This window comes from Arachis ipaensis, chromosome B8, assembly GCF_059453495.1.
Source record: "Arachis ipaensis isolate K30076 ecotype BB chromosome B8, ASM5945349v1, whole genome shotgun sequence".
In the NCBI taxonomy this organism is placed as follows: domain Eukaryota; kingdom Viridiplantae; phylum Streptophyta; class Magnoliopsida; order Fabales; family Fabaceae; genus Arachis; species Arachis ipaensis.
In genome coordinates this window covers 109714378-109731985 of record NC_142443.1, presented here as the reverse complement: position 1 = coordinate 109731985, position 17608 = coordinate 109714378, and the positions used below count along the sequence as shown (strand labels likewise).

Sequence of the window (17608 nt, the reverse complement as noted above, 5' to 3'; positions counted from 1 at the left end):
GTACCAAGTTTTTGGCGCCGTTGCCGGGGATTGTTCGAGTTTGGACAACTGACGGTTCATCTTGTTGCTCAGATTAGGTAATTTTATTTTAATTTTAAGCTTTTTGTTTTTATTATTCTTATTTTTGAAAAAAAAAATTTCAAAAAATAAATTATTCTATGTTCTTGAAAAATTTTAAGAATGAATTCTAGAGTTTCATGAGATATGTTGAATCCTGGCTGTTTGTTAAGCCATGTCTAATCTTTTGGGACCGAGGTTTCAACTATCCTTAGAAGAGCTTCTTTGTCTTTCTCAGCAATTTAGCTTTTGTATGTAATGTTCTGCTAAAGCTTGGCTGGCCATTGGCCATGTCTAGTGTTTTGGACCGGAGTTTTCACTGAAAGCTTGGCTGGCTAGTAAGCCATGTCTAATTCCTGAACCGGAGTTTTAGACTAACATTGCATGATTCCTGGAATTCTCATTAGAAATTTTGAAATCCTTATTTTTTTTCCAATTAATTTTTGAAAAATACCAAAAAGAATTTAATAAAATCATAAAAACCACAAATTTGATGTTTCTTGTTTGAGTCTAGTGTCAATTTTTAAGTTTGGTGTCAATTGCATCTTTTTAATTTTTCTTTAAATTTTCGAAAATCCATGCATTAAGTTGTGTTCTTCATGATCTTCAAGTTGTTCTTGATGAATTTCCTTGTTTGATCTTTGCATTTTCTTGTTTTGTATCTTTTCTTGTTTTTCATATGCATTTTCAATTTGTGAGTGTCTAAAGTTTGAAAATTTTTAAGTTTGGTGTCTTGCATGTTTTTCTTTTCTTAAAAATTTTCAAAAATAAGTTCTTGATGTTCATCTTAACATTCAAAGTGTTCTTGGTGTTCATCTTGATCTTCAAAGTGTTCTTGCATATTTTTCTTGTTTTGATTCATAATTTTTATGTCTTGTGTCTTTTTTGTATTTTTCTCTTTCTTATTAAAAATTCAAAAATAAAAAATATCTTTCCCTTATTCTTCTCATAAATTTCGAATATTTGAGTTGACTTATTCAAAAAAATTTTTTAAATTTAGTTGTTTCTTATGAGTCAAGTCAAATTTTCAATTTAAAAATCCTATCTTTTCAAAACTTTTTCAAAAATCAAATCTTTTTCATTTTTCTTTTATGATTTTCGAAAATTTTAAAAATGATTTTCAAAATATCTTTCTTAATTTCATTTCATAATTTCAAAATATTTACTAATAATTAATGTGATTGATTCAAAAATTTTAAAGTTTGTTACTTGCCTATTAAGAAAGGTTCAATCTTTAAATTTTAGAATCATATCTTTTAGTTTCTTGTTAGTCAAGTAATCAACTTCAATTTTCAAAATCAAATCTTTTTGAATTTCTTTTTCAAATCTTTTTCAAAATAAATTTCAATAATATCTTTTTCAAAACTTAATTTCAAAATCTTTTCTAACTTTTTATCTTTTCAAAATTGATTTTCAAAATCTTTTTCAATTAACCACTTGACTTTTTGTTTGATTTTAAAATTCTTATCTTTTTCAAAACCACCTAACTAATTTTCTCTCTCTAATTTTCGAAAACTCCTCCCCTCTTTTTCAAAATTCCTTTTTAATTAACTAATTGTTTTAAATTTTAATTTAATTTAATTTCATTTTTCTTTTTAAATTTCGAATTATAACTAATAGTTAAAATAAAAACAAAAATATTTTTATTGTATTTAATTTTTGAATTCTTCCCCCTCTCATCTATTTTTATTTATTTATTTATCTACTAACATTTCTCTTCTACTCATAATTCGAACTCCCTCTTCTCCTCTGTGTTTGAGTTCTTCTCTTCTCCTTTCTCTATTTTTCTCTTCTTCTACTCACATAAAGGAATCTCTATACTGTGACATAGAGGATTCCTCTTCTTTTCTATTCTCTTCTTTTTCATATGAGCAAGAACAGGGATAAAGACATTCTTATTGAAGCTGATCCTGAACCTGAAAGGACTCTTAAGAGGAAACTAAGAGAAGCTAAGGCACAACTCTATGGAGAGGACCTGACAGAAATTTTTGAAAAAGAAGGAGACATGGCCGAACCTAATAATAATGGTGGAGATGCGAGGAAGATGCTTAGTGACTTTATTGCACCCTTTTCCAACTTCTATGGAAGAAGCATCTCAATTCCTATAATTGGAGCAAACAACTTTGAGCTTAAGCCTCAATTAGTTTCTCTAATGCAGCAGAACTGCAAGTTTCATGGACTTTCAATGGAAGATTTTCATCAGTTTTTAGCTGAATTCTTACAAATCTGTGACACTGTCAAGACCAATGGAGTTGATCCTGAGTCTAAAAGCTTATGCTTTTCCCTTTTGCTGTAAGAGACAGAGCTAGAACATGGTTGGATTCACAACCTAAGGAAAGCCTGAACTCTTGGGATAAGCTGGTCAGTACTTTCTTGTCCAAATTCTTTCCACCTCAAAAGATGAGCAAGCTTAGAGTAGAAATCTAAACCTTCAGATAGAAGGAAGGAGAATCCCTCTATGAATCTTGGAAAAGATATAAATAACTGATCAAAAGGTGTCCTACTGACATGCTTCCAGAATGGAGCATCATAAGTATATTCTATGATGGTCTGTCTAAGTTGTCAAAAATGTCATTGGACCATTCTGCAGGAGGATCTCTTCATCTGAAAACCCCTGTAGAAGCTCAAGAACTCATTGAAATGGTTGCAAATAACCAGTTCATGTACACCTCTGAGAGGAATCCTGTGAACAATGGGACGCCTCAGAAGAAGGGAGTTCTTGAAATTGACACTCTGAATGCCATATTGGCTCAGAACAAAATATTGACTCAGCAAGTCAATATGATTTCTCAGAGTCTGAATGGATTGCAAGCTGCATCCAACAGTACTAAAGAAGCATCTTCTAAAGAAGAAGCTTATGATCCTGAGAACCCTGTAATGGCAGAGGTGAACTACATGGGAGAACCCTATGGAAACACCTATAATCCTTCATGGAGAAATCATCCAAATTTCTCATGGAAGGACCAGCAGAAGCCTCAACAAGGCTTCAATAATAATGGTGGAAGAAATAGGTTTAGCAATAGCAAGCCTTTTCCATCATCTTCTCAGCAACACACAGAGAATTCTGAACAGAGCCATTCTGGCCTGGCAACCATAGTCTCTGATCTATCCAAGACCACACTAAGTTTCATGAATGAAACAACATCCTCCATTAGAAATTTGGAGGCACAGGTGGGTCAGCTGAGTAAGAAGATTACTGAAACTCCTCCCAGTACTCTCCCAAGCAATACAGAAGAAAATCCCAAGAGAGAGTGCAAGGCCATAACCATGATCAACATGGCCGAACCTGGAGAGAGTGAGGAGGACATGAGTCCCAGTGAGAAAAGCCTCATGGGACATCCTCTGGACAGAAAAGAGTTTCCCTTTGAGGAACTGATGAGCGGATAATTTATACGCTTTTTGGCATTGTTTTTAGTATGTTTTTAGTATATTTTAATTAGTTTTTATTATATTTTTATTAGTTTTTAAATAAAAATCACTTTTTTGGACTTTACTATGAGTTTGTGTTTTTTTCTGTGATTTCAGGTATTTTCTGGCTGAAATTGAGGGACCTGAGCAAAAATCTAATTCAGAGGCTGAAAAAGGACTGCAGATATTGTTGGATTCTGACCTCCTTGCACTCGAAGTAGATTTTCTAGAGCTACAGAAGCCCAATTGGCGTGCTCTCAATTGCGTTGGAAAGTAGACATCCTGGGCTTTCCAGCAATATATAATAGTCTATACTTTGCCCGAAATTTGATGGCCCAATTAGGCGTTCCAAGTCAGCTCAAGAATTCTGGCGTTTAACGCCGGAACTGGCACAAAAGCTGGAGTTAAACGCCCAAACTGGCACAAAAGCTGGCATTTAACTCCAAGAAAAGTCTCTACACATGGAAGCTTCAATGGTCAGCCCAAGCACACACCAAGTGGGCTCGGAAGAAGATTTCTGCATTAATTCTGTAAACCCTAGGCTACCAGTTCTCTATAAATAGGACTTTTTGCTATTGTATTTACACACACGAGAACACTTGATCATACTTTTGATAGACCTTTTCACGTTTGGGAGGCTGGCCATTCGGCCATGCCTAGACCTTTTGTTCTTATGTATTTTCAACGGTGGAGTTTCTACACACCATAGATTAAGGTGTAGAGCTTTGCTGTTCTTCATGAATTAATACAAGTACTATTGTTTTTCTATTCAACTCAAGTCTATTTCTTCTCCAAGATATTCATTCGCACCCGAAAACATGATGAATGTAATGATTATGTGACACTCATCACCATTCTCACCTATGAACGCGTGACTGATGATGAGCGGATAATTTATACGCTTTTTGACATTGTTTTTAGTATGTTTTTAGTAGGATCTAGTTACTTTTAGGGATGTTTTCATTAGTTTTTATGTTAAATTTACATTTCTGGACTTTACTATGGGTTTGTGTGTTTTTCTGTGATTTCAGGTATTTTCTGGCTGAAATTGAGGGACTTAAGCAGAAATCAGATTCAGAGGTTGAAAAAGGACTACTGATGCTGTTGGATTCTGACCTCCCTGCACTCAAAGTGGATTTTCTGGAGCTACAGAACTCGAAATGGCGCGCTTCCAATTGCGTTGGAAAGTAGACATCCAGGGCTTTCCAGCAATATATAATAGTCCATACTTTGGCCAAGAATTGACGACGTAAACTGGCGTTCAACGCCAGCCTTCTGCCCAAATCTGGCGTCCAGCGCCAGAAAAGGATCCAAAACCAGAGTTGAACGCCCAAACTGGCACAGAAACTGGCGTTCAACTCCACAAATGGCCTCTGCACGTGCAACACTCAGGCTCAGCCCAAACACACACCAAGTGGGCCCCGGAAGTGGATTTATGCATCAATTACTTACTCATGTAAACCCTAGTAGCTAGTTTATTATAAATAGGACCTTTTACTAGTCTTTTTGACCATCTTTGGACGCCTGGTTCTTAGATCATAGGGGGCTGGCCACACGGCCATGCCTGGACCTTCACTTATATATTTTCATACGGTAGAGTTTCTACACTCCATAGATTAAGGTGTGGAGCTCTGCTGTTCCTCAAAGATTAATGCAAAGTACTACTGTTTTCTATTCAATTCTTCTTATTTTGCTTCTAAGATATCCATTCGCACCCAAGAACGTGATGAAGGTGATGATTATGTGTGACGCTCATCATCCTTCTCCCTTATGAACGCGTGCCTGACAAACACTTCTGTTCTACATGAATTAAGCTAGAACGAATATCTCTTAGATCTCCTAACCAGAATCTTCGTGGCGTAAGCTAGAATGATGGCGGCATTCAAGAGAATTCGGAAGGTCTAAACCTTGTCTGTGGTATTCCGAGTAGGATTCAATGATTGAATGACTGTGACGAGCTCCTAACTCGCGATTGCAGGGCGTTAGTGACAGACACAAAAGGATAGTAAATCCTATTCCAGCATGATCGAGAACCGACAGATGAATAGCCGTGCCGGGACAGGGTGCGTGAGCATATTATTCACTGAGAGGATAAGATGAAGCCATTGACAAGGGTGATGCCTCCAGACGATTAGCCGTGCCGTGACAGGGCATTGGATCATTTTCCCGAGAGATGACCGAAAGTAGCCATTGACAGTGGTGATGTATCACATAAAGCCAGCCATGGAAAGGAGTAAGACTAACTGGGTGAAGATAGCAGGAAAGCAGAGGTTCAGAGGGACGAAAAGCATCTCCATTCGCTTATCTGAAATTCCTACCAATGAATTACATAAGTATCTCTATCCCTATCTTATTAATTATTATTCGAAAACTCCATGATTATTTTATATCTGCCTAACTGAGATTTACAAGGTGACCATAGCTTGCTTCATACCAACAATCTCCGTGGGATTCGACCCTTACTCACGTAAGGTATTACTTGGACGACCCAGTGCACTTGCTGGTTAGTTGTATCGAAGTTGTGACAATTATGAATTAAGATCAGAGCACCAAGTTTTTGGCGCCGTTGCCGGGGACTTAATTGTTCCTGTTTGGCACCAAGAATCGTCTGAGATCCCAATCCCGGCAACAACACCAAGTTTTTGGCGCCGTTGCCGGGGATTGTTTGAATTTGGACAACTGACGGTTCATCTTGTTACTCAGATTGGGTAACTTTCTTTTCGTTTTCTTTTTAAAAAATTTTTCAAAAATATTTCAAAACTTTTCTCATCTGTTTTCGAAAAAAATTAAAAATGTTTTCAAAAATTTATTCAAAAATTTTAAGAATGAATTCTAGTGTTTCATGAAGCATGAGAAGCCTGGCTGGCTGTAAAGCCATGTCTAAATTCTTTTGGACTGAGGCTTGCAATTTGTTATCAAAGAGCAATATACTCTCGTGTTAAAGACTAAAGCTTGGCTGGCCATTGGCCATGTCTAGTGTTTTGGACTGGAGCTTTCATTGAAAGCTTGGCTGGCTAGTGAGCCATGTCTAATTCCTGGACTGAAGCTTTAGACTAACATGGCAAGATTCCTGGAATTCATATTAAAAATTTTGGAATCCTTATTTTTTCTTTTTCATATAATTTTCGAAAAAAAATACAAAAAAAATTAGAAAATCATAAAAATCAAAAATATTTTGTGTTTCTTGTTTGAGTCTTGAGTCAAATCATAAGTTTGGTGTCAATTGCATGTGCATCTTGCATATTTCGAAAATTTCATGCATTCATGGTGTTCTTCATGATCTTCAAGTTGTTCTTGGTAAGTCTTCTTGTTTGGTCTTGATGATTTTTTGTTTTGTGTCTTTTCATGTTTATCATATGGATTCTTGAATTCTTAGTGCGTAAGCATTAAAGAATTCTAAGTTTGGTGTCTTGCATGTTTTCTTTGCATTAAAAATTTTTCAAAAATATGTTCTTGATGTTCATCATGACATTCAAAGTGTTCTTGGTGTTCATCTTGACATTCATATCATTCATGTATGCATTCATGGTTTTGATTCAAAAATTTTCATGCATTGCATCTTTTTAGTGTTTTTCTCTTGCATCATAAAAATTTCAAAAATCAAAAAAATATCTTTCCCTTTTTCTCTCATCAAATTCGAAAATTTGGATTGACTTTTTCAAAAATTTTTAAAATCAAATTGTTTCTCATGAGTCAAATCAAATTTTCAATTTGAAAATCTTATCTTTTTCAAAATCTTTTTCAAAAATCAAATCTTTTTCAAAATTATTAGTTATTTTCGAAAATTCCAAAAATATTTTTCAAAAATCTTTTTCTTATTTTTATATAAAAAAAAATTTCGAAAATAACTAATCAATTAGTGTTTTGATTCAAAAATTTCAAGTTTGTTACTTACTTGTTAAGAAAGATTCAAACTTTAAGTTCTAGAATCATATCTTGTGATTTCTTGTGAATCAAGTCATTAATTGTGATTTTAAAAATCAAATCTTTTTCAAAAACTACTTTCTATCATATCTTTTCAAAAATATCTTCTTATCTTATCTTTTTCAAAATTTGATTTCAAAATATCTTTTCTAACTTCCTAACTTCTTATCTTTTCAAAATTGGTTTTCAAAATTTGTTTCAACTAACTAACTAACTTTTTGTTTGTTTCTTAACTTTTTCAAAACTACCTAACTAACTCTCTCTCTCTAGTTTTCGAAAATATCTTCCCTCTTTTTCAAAAATTTCTTTTTAATTAACTAATTATTTTTATCTTTATTTTTTATTTCAAAAATTTTCGAAAAAAATACTAAACATTTTTCAAAAACTATTTTCAAAAATCACTAACTCTTTTTCAAAATAATTTTCGAAAATTTTCCCTCCCCCATCTTATTCTATTAATTCATTCATATCCTAACATCTCATCTCACATCTCTAGCCTCCTCACAGTTGTGTTTCTTCCATTATATTACATTCTTTGTCTCCCCCTCTTCTTCTACTCACACAGGGATCCCTATACTGTGGTATAAAGGATCTCTATTATTATTATTACTTTTCTGTGCCTTCTTCTTTGTCATATGAGCAGGAGCAAGGATAAGAACATTCTTGTGGAAGCAGATCCAGAACCTGAAAGGACTCTGAAGAAAAAATTAAGAGAAGCTAAAATACAACAATCCAAAGATAACCTTTCAGAAATTTTCGAACAGGAAAAGGAGATGGCAGCCGAAAATAATAATAATGTAAGGAAGATGCTTGGTGACTTTACTGCACCTAATTCCAATTTACATGGAAGAAGCATCTCCATTCCTGCCATTGGAGCAAACAACTTTGAGCTGAAACCTCAATTAGTTTCTCTGATGCAGCAGAACTGCAAGTTTCATGGACTTCCATCTGAAGATCCTTTTCAGTTCTTAACTGAATTCTTACAAATATGTGATACTGTTAAGACTAATGGAGTAGATTCTGAAGTCTACAGGCTCATGCTTTTCCCTTTTGCTGTAAGAGACAGAGCTAGATTATGGTTGGATTCTCAACCCAAAGACAGCCTGAACTCTTGGGATAAGCTGGTCACGGCTTTCTTAGCCAAGTACTTTCCTCCTCAAAAGCTGAGCAAGCTTAGAGCTGATGTTCAAACCTTCAGACAGAAAGAAGGTGAATCCCTCTATGAAGCTTGGGAAAGATACAAACAGTTGACCAAAAAGTGTCCTTCTGACATGCTTTCAGAATGGACCATCCTGGATATATTCTATGATGGTTTATCTGAGCTATCAAAAATGTCACTGGACACTTCTGCAGGTGGATCCATTCACCTAAAGAAAACGCCTGCAGAAGCTCAAGAACTCATTGACATGGTTGCTAATAACCAGTTCATGTACACTTCTGAAAGGAATCCTGTGAGTAATGGGACGCCTATGAAGAAGGGAGTTCTTGAGGTTGATACTCTGAATGCCATATTGGCTCAGAATAAAATATTGACTCAGCAAGTCAATATGATCTCTCAGAGTCTGCATGGAATGCAAGCTGCATCCAACAGTACTCAAGAGGCATCTTCTGAAGAAGAAGCCTATGATCCTGAGCACCCTGCAATAGCAGAGGTAAATTACTTAGGTGAACCTTATGGAAACACCTATAACTCAACATGGAAAAATCATCCAAATTTCTCATGGAAGGATCAAAAGCCTCAACAAGGCTTTAATAATGGTGGAAGAAACAGGTTTAGCAATAGCAAGCCTTTTCCATCATCAACTCAGCAACAGACAGAGAACTCTGAACAAAATGCTTCTAATTTAGCAAATCTAGTCTCTGATCTATCTAAGGCCACTGTAAGTTTCATGAATGAAACAAGATCTTCCATTAGAAATCTGGAAGCACAAGTAGGCCAGCTGAGTAAAAGGATCACTGAAATCCCTCCTAGTACTCTCCCAAGCAATACAGAAGAGAATCCAAAAGGAGAGTGCAAGGCCATTGACATAAGCGCCATGGCCGAACCTCTGAGGAGAGGAGAGGACGTGAATCCCAAGGAGGAAGACCTCCTGGGACGTCCAGTGATCAATAAGGAGCTTCCCTCTGAGGAACCAAAGGACTCTGAGGCTCATCTAGAGACCATAGAGATTCCATTGAACCTTCTTATGCCCTTCATGAGCTCTGATGAGTATTCCTCTTCTGAAGAGAATGAGGATGTTACTGAAGAGCAAACTGCCAAGTTTCTTGGTGCAATCATGAAGCTGAATGCCAAATTGTTTGGCATTGATGCTTGGGAAGTTGAACCTCCCTTGTTCATCAATGAACTAAGTGATCTGGATCAACTGACATTGCCTCAGAAGAGACAGGATCCTGGAAAGTTCATAATACCCTGTACCATAGGCACCATGCTCTTTAAGGCTCTGTGTGACCTTGGTTCAGGAATAAACCTCATGCCCCTCTCTGTAATAGAGAAACTGGGAATCTATGGGGTGCAAGCTGCTAAAATCTCACTAGAGATGGCAGACAGCTCAAGAAGACAGGCTTATGGACAAGTAGAAGATGTATTAGTAAAGGTTGAGGGCCTTTACATACCTACTGATTTCATAGTCCTGGATACTGAAAAGGAAGAGGATGAATCCATCATCCTAGGAAGACCTTTCCTGGCCACAGCAAGAGCTGTGATTGATGTTGACAGAGGTGAAATAGTCCTTCAATGGAATGAGAACTCCCTTGTATTCAAAACTCAAGGATCTCCCTCTACAACTATGGAGAAGAAGCTTGAAAAGCTTCTCTCAAAGCAGAGTCAACCAGAGCCCCCACAGTCAAACTCTAAGTTTGGTGTTGGGAGGCCACAACCAAACTCTAGGTTTGGTGTTGAACTCCCATATCCAAACTCTAAGTTTGGTGTTGGAGAGTCTTAACAAAGCTCTGCACATCTGTGAGGCCCATGAGAGCCCACTGTCAAGCTATTAACATTAAAGAAGCGCTTGTTGGGAGGCAACCCAATGTTTATCTGATTCTTATTTTTATTGTTTTTCATGTTTTCTTAGGTTCATGATCATGTGGAGTCACAAAATAAATATAAAAATTGAAAACGGAATCAAAAACAGCAGAAGAAAAATCACACCCTGGAGGAGCATCTGTCTGGCGTTCAAACGCCAGAACAGAGCATAGTTCTGGCGCTGAACGCCCAGAATGGGAGCATCCTGGCGCTGAACGCCCAGAACAAGCATGGTTCTGGCGTTCAACGCCAGAAATGGCAGCAAAGGGGCGTTGAACGCCCAAAATGGGCACCAACCTGGCACTGAACGCCCAGAGTTGTGTGCAAGGGCATTTTACATGCCTAAATTGGTGCAGGGATGTAAATGCCTTGACACCTCAGGATCTGTGGACCCCACAGGATCATCTCAGGATCTGTGGACCCCACAGGATCCCCACCTACCTCATCATCTCTCTTTCCATTCACGATCATCCCTTCTATTTTCCATTTACCACTCACATCCATACACCCACTACCTTCAAAATTCAACATCTCTCTCCCACCCAATCCCACCCATATGGCCGAATACACACTCCCATCCATCTCCTCCATATCTTCTTCTTATTCTTCTATTCTTTCTTCTTTTGCTCGATGGCGAGCAACATTCTAAGTTTGGTGTGGTAAAAGCATAGCTTTTTTGTTTTTTCCATAACCATTGATGGCACCTAAGGCCAGAGAAACCTCTAGAAAGAGGAAAGGGAAGACAAAAGCTTCCATCAAGGGTCTATAGCTCAGTGGTAGAACATTTGACTGCAAATCAAGAGATCCCTGAGATACCTCAGGGGATACATTTTCTTCCACACAATTATTGGAAGCAACTAAGGGTGGAACATCTAGAGCACTCCATCATCCTTCATGAAATCAGAGAAGATCTAAAAGCAATGAAGGAGGAGCAGCAAAGACAAGGAAGAGACATAGAAGAGCTCAAGGACATCACTAAGGTGGACTCATTCCTTGTTCTTACTTCTTCTGTTTTTCGTTTTCTATGTTATGTGCTTATCTATGTTTGTGTCTTCATTACATGATCATTAGTAGTTAGTAACTTTGTCTTAAAGTTATGAATGTCCTATGAATCCATCACCTCTCTTAAATGAAAAATGTTTTAATTCAAAAGAACAAGAAGTACATGAGTTTCAAATTTATCCTTGAACTTAGCTTAATTATATTGATGTGGTGACAATGCTTCTTGTTTTTTGAATGTATGCTTGAACAGTGCATATGTCTTTTGAAGTTGTTGTTTAAGAATGTTAAATATGTTGGCTCTTGAAAGAATAATGACTAGGAGACATGTTATTTGATAATCTGAAAAATCATAAAAATGATTCTTGAAGCAAGAAAAAGCAGCAAAGAACAAAGCTTGCAGAAAAAAAAATATATAGGCGAGAAAAAAATATAGAAAGAAAAAGAAAAAGCAAGCAGAAAAAGCCAATAACCCTTAAAACCAAAAGGCAAGGGCAAATAAAAAGGATCCCAAGGCTTTGAGCATCAGTGGATAGGAGGGCCTAAAGGAATAAAATCCTGGTCTAAGCGGCTAAACCAAGCTGTCCCTAACCATGTGCTTGTGGCGTGTAGGTGTCAAGTGAAAACTTGAGACTAAGCGGTTAAAGTCAAGGTCCAAAGCAAAAAAAAAAAAAAAAAAAACAAAGAGTGTGCTTAAGAACCCTGGACACCTCTAATTGGGGACTTTAGCAAAGCTGAGTCACAATCTGAAAAGGTTCACCCAATTATGTGTCTGTGGCATTTATGTATCCGGTGGTAATACTGGAAAACAAAGTGCTTAGGGCCACGGCCAAGACTCATAAAGAAGCTGTGTTCAAGAATCATCATACTGAACTAGGAGAGTCAATAACACTATTCGAAATCTGAAGTTCCTATAGATGCCAATCATTCTGAACCTCAATGGATAAAGCGAGATGCCAAAATTATTCAAGAGGCAAAAAGCTATAAGTCCCGCTCATATGATTGAAGCTATGTTTCATTGATAGTTTGGAATTTATAGTATATTCTCTTCTTTTTATCCTATTTGATTTTCAGTTGCTTGGGGACAAGCAACAATTTAAGTTTGGTGTTGTGATGAGCGGATAATTTATACGCTTTTTGACATTGTTTTTAGTATGTTTTTAGTAGGATCTAGTTACTTTTAGGGATGTTTTCATTAGTTTTTATGTTAAATTCACATTTCTGGACTTTACTATGGGTTTGTGTGTTTTTCTGTGATTTCAGGTATTTTCTGGCTGAAATTGAGGGACTTGAGCAGAAATCAGATTCAGAGGTTGAAAAAGGACTACTGATGCTGTTGGATTCTGACCTCCCTGCACTCAAAGTGGATTTTCTGGAGCTACAGAACTCGAAATGGCGCGCTTCCAATTGCGTTGGAAAGTAGACATCCAGGGCTTTCCAGCAATATATAATAATTCATACTTTGGCCAAGAATTGACGACGTAAACTGGCGTTCAACGCCAGCCTTCTGCCAAAATCTGGCGTCCAGCGCCAAAAAAGGATCCAAAACCAGAGTTGAACGCCCAAACTGGCACAGAAACTGGCGTTCAACTCCACAAATGGCCTCTGCACGTGCAACACTCAGGCTCAGCCCAAACACACACCAAGTGGGCCCCGGAAGTGGATTTATGCATCAATTACTTACTCATGTAAACCCTAGTAGCTAGTTTATTATAAATAGGACCTTTTACTAGTCTTTTTGACCATCTTTGGACGCCTGGTTCTTAGATCATAGGGGGCTGGCCACACGGCCATGCCTGGACCTTCACTTATGTATTTTCATACGGTAGAGTTTCTACACTCCATAGATTAAGGTGTGGAGCTCTGCTGTTCCTCAAAGATTAATGCAAAGTACTACTGTTTTCTATTCAATTCTTCTTATTTCGCTTCTAAGATATCCATTCGCACCCAAGAACGTGATGAAGGTGATGATTATGTGTGACGCTCATCATCCTTCTCCCTTATGAACGCGTGCCTGACAAACACTTCTGTTCTACATGAATTAAGCTAGAACGAATATCTCTTAGATCTCCTAACCAGAATCTTCGTGGCGTAAGCTAGAATGATGGCGGCATTCAAGAGAATCCGGAAGATCTAAACCTTGTCTATGGTATTCCGAGTAGGATTCAATGATTGAATGACTGTGACGAGCTCCTAACTCGCGATTGCAGGGCATTAGTGACAGACGCAAAAGGATAGTAAATCCTATTCCAGCATGATCGAGAACCGACAGATGAATAGCCGTGCCGTGACAGGGTGCGTGAGCATATTATTCACTGAGAGGATAAGATGAAGCCATTGACAAGGGTGATGCCTCCAGACGATTAGCCGTGCCGTGACAGGGCATTGGATCATTTTCCCGAGAGATGACCGAAAGTAGCCATTGACAGTGGTGATGTATCACATAAAGCCAGCCATGGAAAGGAGTAAGACTGACTGGGTGAAGATAGCAGGAAAGCAGAGGTTCAGAGGGACGAAAAGCATCTCCATTCGCTTATCTGAAATTCCTACCAATGAATTACATAAGTATCTCTATCCCTATCTTATTAATTATTATTCGAAAACTCCATGATTATTTTATATCCGCCTAACTGAGATTTACAAGGTGACCATAGCTTGCTTCATACCAACAATCTCCGTGGGATTCGACCCTTACTCACGTAAGGTATTACTTGGACGACCCAGTGCACTTGCTGGTTAGTTGTATCGAAGTTGTGACAATTATGAATTAAGATCAGAGCACCAAGCTTTGGAGCCATTACCAGGATTTGTTCGAGCCTGGAGATCATAATTTCGTGCACCAACTGACAACCACTTCCATTCTACATGCAAACAAGCTTGAATGTGTATCTCTTGGGTTTCTAATCTCAGATTGGAACCTTCGTGGTATAGGCTAGAATTATTGGCGGCCATTCCTGAGATCTGGAACATCTAAACCTTGTCTGTGGTATTCTGAGTAGGATCTGGGAAGGGATGACTGTGACGAGCTTCAAACTCGCGATTGTTGGGCGTGTGACAGACGCAAAAGGATCAATGGATCCTATTCCAGCATGATCGAGAACCGACAGATGATTAGCCATGCGATGACAGCGCATTTGGAACGTTTTTACTGAGAGGACGGGAAGTAGCCATTGACAACGGTGATGCCCAACATAAAGCTTGCCATGGAAAGGAGTATGAATGATTGGAAGAAGTCAATAGGAAAGCAGAGGTTCAGGAGGAACAAAGCATCTTCATACGCTTATCTGAAATTCCAACCAAAGAATTACATAAGTATCTCTATCTTTATTTTATGTTTTATTTATCTTTTAATTATCAATTCCCCATCACCATCTGAATTTGCCTGACTGAGATTTACAAGGTGACCATAGCTTGCTTCAAGCCGACAGTCTCCGTGGGATCGACCCTTACTCACGTAAGGTTTATTACTTGGACGACCCAGTGCACTTGTTGGTTAGTTGTGCAGAATTGTGACAAAGTGTGATTCACGTTTAAGAGCTCCAAGTCCTTTGGCGCCATTGTTGATGATCACAATTTTGTGCACCAAGTTTTTGGCGCCGTTGTCGGGGATTGTTCGAGTTTGGACAACTGACGGTTCATCTTGTTGCTTAGATTAGGTACTTTTCTTTTTATTTTTCAGAATTTTTAAGAATGGATTCTAGAGTTTCAAGGTGATGTTCTTATCATCACGAAAGCTTATTGATTCTCATCAATTTAGCTGCTGAATGTAATGTCCTGCTGAAGCTTGGCCAACCATGTCTAATCTTTTTAGACTGAAGCTTTAGACTAACATTGCATGATTCCTGGAATTCTTATTAAAAGTTTTGATTCTCCTTATTTTCTTTTCTATATAAGTTTCAAAAATCACAAAAAAAAATTTATAAAACCATAAAAATAAAAAATATTTTATGTTTCTTGTTTGAGTCTAGTATCAATTTTTAAGTTTGGTGTCAATTACATGTTTTTATTCTTCTTGCATTTTTCGAATATATGCATTATGTTCTTCATTGATCTTCAAGTTGTTCTTGATGATTTCAGTGCTCTCATATTTAATTTCTCTTATTCTATGTCTTTTGTTGTTTCTTACATGCATTTTCAATTTGTTATAGTCCTTAGTATACAAACTTCTAAGTTTGATGTCTTGCACGCATTGTTTATTTGATCTTAGTTGCATTTTTTATTGTTTCTCATCATTAAAAATCCAAAAATATTTTCAAAAATTGTGTCTTTTCAAGTCAATAATACAAAGAATTGATGATTCAGAATATTCAGCAGAGGAATCAAACAGAAAAAGCTGGGCGTTCAAAACGCCCAGTGAAGAAGGAAAACTGGCGTTTAAACGCCCAGCCAGGGTAAACGCCCAAAATGGTAGGATTTTGGGCGTTAAACGCCAAAATGGATGCCATTCTGGGCGTTTAACGCCAGAAGGACACTAGAGGGAAGATTTTATTTTTAATCCAAATTTTTTTCAAATTTTCATAATTTTTCAAAATCAAATCTTTTTCATATCATATCTTTTCAATCATATCTCTTCAAAATCAATTTCTTTCCATTTTTTATTATTTTCGAAAATCTTTTCTACTATTAATGATTTACTTCAAAATTTTCAAGTTGTTACTTGCCTATTAAGAAAGGATCAAATTTTAAATTTTAAGAATCATATCTTTTAATTTCTTATTAGTCAAGTAATCAACTTTAATTTTAAAACTTTATCTTTTTAGTCTGATTCTCAATCATATCTTCTCAATCATATCTTTTCAATCACATCTTTTTCAAAATTAATTTTCAATCATATCTTTTTAATTTCTAATTTCAAAATCTTTTTTCAAAATCACTTAATTTCTTTCCTAATCTTAATTTTTGAAAATCTCAATCAAATTTTCAAATTTCATTTTAATTATTTCAAAATCTTTTTAATTTATTTTCGAAAATTCTTCCCCTCTTCTCACATCCTTCTATTTAAGGGACTAACACTCCTCCTCAAGGTGCAATTAGAACTCTATCCCTCTTGATAAGCTCGAATTCTCTTCTATCTACCTCCTCCTTCTATTCTTCTTTTCCTCTGACACCTCAAGGAATCTCTATACTGTGACATAGAGGATTCCCTACTTTCTTGTTTTCTTCTCTTTCATATGAGAAGGAGCAAAGATAAAGGCATACTTATTCAAACTGATCCTGAACCTGAAAGGACCTTGAAGAGAAAGCTAAGAGAAGCTAAAGAACAATTCTCTTTAGAGGGCCTAACAGAGCTTTTCAAGGAAGAAGAAACCATGGCAGCCGAAAACAACAATGCCAACAATGCAAGGAAGGTACTTGGTGACTTTACTGCACCTACTCCCAACTTCTATGGGAGAAGCATCTCAATCCCTGCCATTGGAGCAAACAACTTTGAGCTTAAGCCTCAATTAGTTTCTCTAATGCAACAGAATTGCAAGTTTCATGGACTTCCATTGGAAGATCCTCATCAGTTCTTAGCTGAATTCTTGCAAACCTGTGACACTGTCAAGACCAATGGGGTTGACCCTGAAGTCTACAGACTTATGCTTTTTCCTTTTGCTGTAAGAGACAGAGCTAGGACATGGTTGGATTCACAACCTAAAGAAAGCCTGAACTCTTGGAAAAAGCTAGTCAATGCCTTCTTGGAAAAGTTCTTTCCACCTCAAAAATTAAGCAAGCTTAGAGTGGAAGTTCAAACCTTCAGACAGAAGGAAGGTGAATCCCTCTATGAAGCTTGGGAAAGATACAAGCAATTGATCAGAAGGTGCCCTTCTGACATGCTTTCAGAATGGAGCATCATAGGTATTTTCTATGATGGTCTGTCTGAACTATCCAAGATGTCATTGGATAGCTCTGCTGGAGGATCTCTTCATCTGAAGAAGACGCCTGCAGAAGCTCAGGAACTCATTGAAATGGTTGCAAATAACCAATTCATGTACACTTCTGAAAGGAATCCTGTGAATAATGGGATAGCTCAGAGGAAATGAGTTCTTGAGATTGGTACTCTGAATGCCATATTGGCTCAGAATAAAATATTGACCCAACAAGTCAATATGATTTCTCAGAGTCTGTCTGGAGTGCAAGCAGCAACAGGCAGTACTAAGGAAGCTTCCTCTGAAGAAGAAGCTTAAGATCCTGAGAACCCAGTGATAAACCACTATT

General features: G+C 37.1%; 2 non-coding genes across 2 annotated transcripts; both read right to left on the bottom strand.

The window, feature by feature from the left end:
• Positions 1-8558: 8558 nt before the first annotated feature.
• On the bottom strand, positions 8559-8666 carry LOC148549222 (small nucleolar RNA R71). Its single transcript, XR_015897481.1, has one exon. It is a non-coding gene; the product is annotated as a small nucleolar RNA R71 (small nucleolar RNA).
• An 8455-nt stretch (positions 8667-17121) lies between these two features.
• On the bottom strand, positions 17122-17229 carry LOC148549221 (small nucleolar RNA R71). Its single transcript, XR_015897523.1, has one exon. It is a non-coding gene; the product is annotated as a small nucleolar RNA R71 (small nucleolar RNA).
• Between the last annotated feature and the right edge of the window lie 379 nt (positions 17230-17608).